This window comes from Erpetoichthys calabaricus, chromosome 14 (assembly GCF_900747795.2).
Source record: "Erpetoichthys calabaricus chromosome 14, fErpCal1.3, whole genome shotgun sequence".
NCBI lineage: Eukaryota > Metazoa > Chordata > Cladistia > Polypteriformes > Polypteridae > Erpetoichthys > Erpetoichthys calabaricus.
The window spans coordinates 101,618,746-101,626,728 of NC_041407.2; positions in this window are offsets into that span (position 1 = coordinate 101,618,746).

Sequence of the window (7,983 nt, forward strand, 5' to 3'; positions counted from 1 at the left end):
TTCAAACAAACTGGGATGCCCCTACGTCAGAGCTATGAGGTAGGCGGCAGACAGTCGTTGCGATGTTTAACCTCCATTTGCAACTTCTGGGTGCATACCACCCATACCCTTTCACTCAGTCAGTCGACTTCTCATCAGGATGGTGGTGTACAGTATCGAGCAGCACGTCTTCATGATGTGAACCTATTGGGTTACTAATTCGTTTAAGTGATGTCAGAGTCAACTGGATGATCATGCATTAACGGAAGGTGACTTCCAGCAAGATGGAGCAATGTGTCACACATCGGCAAGGAGCAAGGCAGAAATGGAGTCCTTCTTTGGCAACAGGGTAATTTCAAAGGGGCTTTGGCCACCATGGTCGCCGGATCTGACACCACCAGACTTCCTCCTTTGGGGTCTGCTCAAAGGAAAAGTCTATCGGAACAAGCCTCGCACTGTGGAAGATTTGAAGGAAAACATCCAACGTGAAATTGCTGCTATCCATCAACACCAAGACCAGAGTTGGCCTTAGGGGTGTGCTGGGCTTAGGGCTGACCAACCCAATGCGGGGCCGGTTACATCAAATGCTGTTACTGGTATGTGTGGACTGTACACACTTGGGTGCAAATTTAATAAAAATAATGTTAACATACACCGGATATTCTCATTACAGTATTCAGCTAAATTTTTCCAAGACAACACGTGGACTTTATCAAAATATAACGATATAATCTATTAATAATGTGAGCCACGATCTCTTCCACTCATACCGACGACAGCGATACGGCTAAACCAGTAATAAAACGTTGCTGTGCATTCCACTACCATACACTTCCCACACTGTTTCAACGAGGCCTAGTGTAGCAAACTGAACCAAAGACTTCACTAAGAAAACGATGGAAGGCTCTCCAAACACGAAGGAGTCATAAACGACAAGCCATCAGTTGTTCCTAAGTCAAAACAGAAGCTGACCCAGCGACTAATAGGCTCTATCTATTTTAAGAAGGGATTATACTGGTGATCCTTTTCGGGCGATGAAGGTGGACAATGGAATGTCTTCAAAGATGTACATGTAGGGATTTTAAAAGGGTTCCTCTTAGAAGCATCTCAAATATATATATTGTGATAGATGGCCAGGGACCTTGCGCAGAGTGGACATATCACTAGCAGTACCTCCTCCAGGACACAAGAGGGCAGCCCCCCTGGTTTATATCTGGAGCTTAGAAGCTTAACCCTGCGGGGGCCCCGTGGCCACCATCAGGGGGTGTCTGGACAGTTCTGGAGCCGTGGTCTGCAGCACTTCCACCACATCCGGAAGTGCTGCCAGAAGAGGAGCCGGATTCCTATGCAACACTTCAGCCACACCCAGAAGTGCTGCCGGAACTTGATCGAGTACCACCTGGAGCACATCCGGGTACAGTATAAAAGAGGCCGCAGAAGAAAAGGACAAGAAAAGGTTATAAGGATGGAGCATTTGTGGGGTTTGTTAACTGTGTACGTTGTGGTGATCCAAACGTTAATAAACGTGTGTGTTTTGGGACATTCTGTGTCTGTGTCTGGGCCAAAGTTCACAATATACTGGAGAACATAACTTGAGAAATCTGCTTGAACGGGTACGCGGATCTCAAAAGTGGGGCCCCTTTGCCACACCCAAATGCCGCTCTTGCCCAAGACGCTTCTCAATACATTCAGGAATATGAAGCGCATGAAATGTGTCTGGCAGAAAACAAAAACCACTTCCAGCATCGCATGTAATGCAATCAATTACACAAACGTCAAGGTATGTAGCGTATTTGTTTGGTTCAGATTGCTTCATCCTAACGGGAGTTACAACAGAATTTTCTGGGCTGCTTTCAAGCGAACCTCCCTGTATTATTCTATGCCTGCAATGCCAATGCATGGTTATTTTGTGCCCTAGGCCAAGCTTATTAGTGCACCAACCGACTGTCTGGTAGCTAACCCGAGCGGCTGGGTCCCCACCCCCAAGATTTGTGCCCTAATTCACCTTAATGGTGGTGTCGGCCCTGTATGTAAGATGCTTTAGGCAACAATGTCTGCTAAATACATTTCAATAGAAGTAATAAAATAAAAATAAATACCTTACTTGATTTTTAGTGGCTGCGGTGGGTTGGCACCCTGCCCTGGATTGTTTCCTGCCTTGTGCCCTGTGTTGGCTGGGATTGGCTCCGGCAGACCCCCGTGACCCTGTGTTCGGATTCAGCGGGTTGGAGAATGGATGGATTTTTAGTGGCAAAAATACACAGCAAGAAACAAGGGATAAAGAAAAAACATGGCCTCAGAGTCGGCCTTAGGGGTGTAGGGCTGACCAACCCCACATGGGGCCGGTTACATCAAACACTGTTACCGGTATGTATGGACTGTATAAACTTGCACGTGAATTTAATAAAAATAATGTTAACATACACCAGATTTTCTCATTATAGTATTCAGCTACATTTTTGATAACACACGGACTTGATCAAAATATAACTGGAGAATATAACTTGACAAATCCACTCGAACGGGACATACGGTTGCCCCACTTGCCACCCCCAAATGCCGCTGTTGGCCTCAGTCACAAGCAAACATGCCAGGATTATTGGTGTGTGTGCCTGGCTGTTAAATCAAAAGAATCAAACAGCTGACAAGCTGAGATTAATTCAACGCACTAAGCTGTTGCCTTTGTTGTCTCGTTCCCTGTTGTACTGCATTGCGCTGCCTTTCTGTCCACCCTCAAAACCAGCAAATGCTTCCTAATGACTGCTAAAATAAGGCAGAGAGCTTACTGCACAGTGTTATGAGTATTTAGGTATAAAGCTAAAACTTTCATTTGAATATTTATAAATTCTGTATCTCAGGTAGGAGGGTGATGTACTGTGTTAGCCATAATGGATACAATGAGAAGTCAAGCAAAATGACACCTCTTATAACAGAACAGCTGCCCTGAAAGCCTGTATATTGTAATCTGTTCCATTAGCCAATAAGAGGTGTCATTTAGCTTGACTTCTTATTATATAATAATAAGGAATTTCCCTTGGAACTCTTCTGTGGCTTACAAACTATACATTGAACCTCTCATAAAATTTGTCATTCTTATACATGCCAGATAAATCTATGAGATATTCTGTTCTCAGGTTTTTTATTACTATCAGAAGCCTAATGAAGCAACTTTTAATGAATGTTCATTTGTCTTTTGGACTTCTACTTTGTGAATATCTGCTGTTGTTTATCTTGAGTTAATGTCTCTTCTCTTTTGTGTCTGAAGCACCGTATTTTAGATTGCTTGTTTCTGTACTTATGACACTTCAGCTCCTAATACACTGTATAATTTCCAGCCCGAGATTCTCTCCCTCTTGTGTCGTTGTAGGGTTTTCTTTGGGTACGTTGATTTTTCTCTAACAACTCAAAGACCTTTGTGTTAAGGTAATTGTTGACTATAAATTGGTCCAGTCTGGGTGTGTGTGTTTAAGTGTGCAAGAGAGGACAGAGCCGACTATACTTCCTTAGAAGGCTGGCGTCCTTCAACATCTGCATTAAGATGCTGCAGATGTTCTATCAGACGGTTGTGGCGAGCGACCTCTTCTACGCAGTGGTGTGCTGGGGAAGAATAAAGAAGAGGGACACCTCACGCCTGGACAAACTGGTGAAGAGGGCAGGCTCTATTGTAGGCACGGAGCTGGACAGTTTGACATCTGTGACAGAGCGATGGGCGCTGAGCAGACTCCTGTCAATCATGGAGAATCCACTGCATCCACTGAACAGGATCATCTCCAGACAGAGGAGCAGCTTCAGCGACAGACTGCTGTCACCGTCCTGCTCCACTGACACACTATCTATCTATCTATCTATCTATCTATCTATCTATCTATCTATCTATCTATCTATCTATCTATCTATCTATCTATCTATCTATCTATCTATCTATCTATCTATCTATCTATCTATCTATCTATCTATCTATCTATCTATCTATCTATCCATCCATCCCCGGACTGTCCTTGTCAATGGTGTTTGGGAACTTCATTAGGTAAGTTCAATAATGTATGGATGGAAATTTCTGTATTTAATTTTTATAACTGACTATTTTGCACCAACCTTTTATAGGCCTACTATGTTGCTTTGTTGTTCAGTTTCTCCCAATAAGTAGCTTTTGGGCATATGTATCGACTCTTATATTCTGATTTGATGCCAGTCTTTTTCCAGTTTTGTTTCCATTTTACAATGCTGGAGTATTCTTGACGGCAGTACAAATATTCCTTGTAATTGCTGTTAGCTACAACTGACAGCAAATAATAAAGTAGGCCATGCAGAGCAACTAAATTGAGCATTGCCTTGCCTGGCACATTTTACTGAGTCTGATACACTACACACTTCCTATTCTGCGATCAATGATAAGGTGCAATCCTCATTATGGTTTATCTTTTGAATCTTTAAATTTCTTTTGCTTTTGTTACCAAATAAAAGCTAAGGTTAGCATGAGCTGTTTATCATAGTGAAAATATCAACCTATAAAAATAAGAGAATGGAGAATACATTTTTTGAAACTTCTAGTATTTCTATAAATTCATTTATATCTCAAGATGCCGGTCTGCTTATGATTCCAAGGATTAATAAAATAACAGTGGGAGGTTGTGCTTTTAGTTACAGGGTCCCCTAAACTGTGGAATGGTCTGCCTGCCTGCTACTATAAGAGATGCTCCTTTGGTCTCAGCTTTCATGACTCACAACTTCAGTTTAGCACACCCTGACTAGAGCTGCTGATTAGCTGTGCAGACTGCATCTCTGTTGTTAGTTATTAGCACTAAAATATAAGGAATATGACAGTTAGAATTTGTTACTGACCCTCACCTGTTCTGTTTCTCTTCTCGGTACTCAAATGTGGCACTTGGTGCCACTGCCCACCTGCCAAGTTGTTTTGCCTGTCTGAGGTAAAGTCATCTCTGATAGAGGATCGCAGGAATCGTCGGGTAGAGGGGTTCTTTCATTGGATTGGCTGGCCCAGTGCTGTCTCAGCTGTGGAATGGCCAATAGGGGGAGGCAGCTTGATGGCTGAGGTCTCCAGGACTCTGAACAAATCCAAATCATATTACGTGATATCATCTACTGTTGAATTCTGCTCTGTACTTGTAATATTTCTATTGTACTATTGTATTGTATTGAGGATTACTTGTATCCTGTTCTGTGTATTGTATTGTATTTACCCCTTTATTTGACATCCACTGCATGCCCAACCTACCTGTACAAGGGTCTCTCTTTGAACTGCCTTTCCCAAGGTTTCTTCCATTTTTTCCCCACAAGGGTTTTTTTTTTTGGTCTTCTTTGGTCAAGGCTGGGGGGCTGTCAAAAGGCAGGGCCTGTTAAAGCCCATTGTGGCATTTCTTGTGTGATTTTGAGCTAAACAAAAATAAATTGTATTGTATTGTATTGTATTGCATTGTATTTACTTTGTGAAGCCAACTTGTCCATCATGGATTTGCAGGAGGTACAGTAAGTGCGTATACTGGAAGCATTACTCAGATGCATGACAGTAACTGCATTTACTTGAGACACCAGTCAGTTTATAATCACTAGCAAATGTAATATCCAGAAGTTTAGGTTATTAATGGAAATTTGAACACATGGAAAAAAACTTACATGGAACAAGGGAAAATATTTAAACTCCCTTCAGGCAAACAGGTCCCTGAAGCTCTGAAGCAAAGTCTATGTGAATTTACACTGAATGGTCAATTTGTTGCAAAAGCTTAGCAGATATGATTGGATACACCGTGTTATGACGGATGGGAAGAAATGCCTTTCTGTAGCTCTGCAGCATAGAAATAAATTCCATGAATGTTGCACCAGTGGTGTTCTCTTTTAGACCTCCAGATGGCGCAGGCCTCCCCATAGGTTGTCTTTTATTTCTAGAAAGACATAAATAAGAGTGCTCTTCAAGGCTGACAAAAGAGCCAAGAGGTTACTTCTAATATACTAAGCTTTTGTTCTTGCAAAGTAAGAATCCTGTCTCCATGACCTTTCACATAAAAGAAATTTAGAGGCTTCTAAAAATACTCGCATTTAATTATAGCACCAGTGTCAGATTCTTCTCAGGGCTGGCCTCTGCGTGCTTAGGCACCAATCAAACAAGAGAAAAATCTCACAGACTCAGAGCAAAATGCTGAGTTACAACCAAGAGCATTCAGGAGCCAAAAAAGTAACACACACACACACACACACAAGTGTATGTCAAAGGCCAATGAATAGTGGCAATGTAAAATAATTTAATAAATTATGATATTCCAGCCGGGGGATATAAATAAAAAAGAAAAGAGACAAAGGCTCACCCTGATGTTGCAAGCTATCTGTGCAATAATAATAATACACTATATTGCCAAAAGTATTAGGACCCCCCTCCAAATCATTGAATTCAGGTGTTCCAGTCACTTCCATGGCCACAGGCATATAAACTTGAGCACCTAGGCATGCAGATGGCCTCTACAAACACTTGTGACAGAATGGGTCGCTCTGAGGGGCTCAGTGAATTCAAGTGTGGTACTGTCATAGGATGCCACCTGTGCAATAAGCCCATTCGTGAAATTTCCTTGCTACTAAATATTCCACAGTCAACTGTTAGTGGTATTGTACAAAGTGGAATCAACTGGAAACAACAGCAACTCAGCCACAAAGTGGTAGGCCACGTCAAATCACAGAGAGCAGGGACAGCACATGCTGAGGTGTGCAGAAGTCACCAACTTTCTGCAGAGTCAATAGCTACAGACTTCCAAAAGCTCAAGAACAGTGCAGCGTAGAGAGAGAGCTTCATGGAATGGGTCTCCATGGCCGAGGAGCTGCAGCTAAGCCTGACATCACCAAGTGCAATGGAAAGCGTCAGATGCAATGTTGTAAAGCCCACCAACTGCCACTGGACTCAAAAGCAGTGCAGACATGTCCTCTGGAGTGACGAATCACGCAATCTGATGGACGAGTCTGGGTTTGGCGCATGCTAGGAGAACAGGACCTGTCTGACTGCAATGTGCACAGTGGACCGTGGAATATTTAGTAGCGAGGAAATTTCACGAATGGACATCCTATCATGGTACCATGCTTGAATTCACTGAGCTCCTAAGAGTGATCCATTCTTTCACAAATGTTTGCAGAAGCCGTCTGCATGCTGAGGTTCTCAATGTTATACACCTGTGGCCCTGGAAGTGATTGAATTCAATGATTTGGAGGGGGGTCCCGATACATTTGGCAATATAATGTATGTTTTCAAAATAAAATGAATAAAGTTGTTTTTTTTAATAATGTATATTTTTGGTATATAAAGCAAAAGATAAAAAAGATGCCAGAGCACCACTACAGACGTGATTTATTCCCAGTATACGTATAATATAAGCAAGAAATAAGGAGGAGATCCACAAAGTGGCACACCTGCTGCTGGAACGCTTTGTGAACTCACTGCTTATGTTTAAGCTGGACATATTTGACATAATTATCATATGTGTTAGTCTCTTTAGATTCCATCTGTGATTATTTACTAGAAATACCCGGTTTACTCCTGCCTGCTAGACACAGAATTAGTTCATATTTTTAATCAGTTTTAATCAGGTGTTCGAAGACATTTTGCAGATGTTGGTCTATGCTATTAAATGGCAAAGGCTAAACCTCAGAAAATCCCATTATATTATGGAATATTCATTTTACATCCTCACTGGAAATATATTCTACTTATAATAAATATGTCCTAAAATACATAATATAAAAATCTCTATAAAAATGGGTGGACAGCAAACCTTTTTTAAATAGTCTAACTTTCAAGCACACATTGTGATGCTTTATTTTCACATGTACAGTACAGTTGATATGCATTGGATTAAATCTATTTTTCCAAGAGTGTTATGCCTCCTCTGCTCTCTCCATTCCACGGGGACAAGTTGATATAAAAAGCAGTTTAGACTTACCTGAGGGTGGCAAACCCCATGATACAACTTTCTGAAATGTTTTGTTCCAAAATCAGGCCATCTGTAG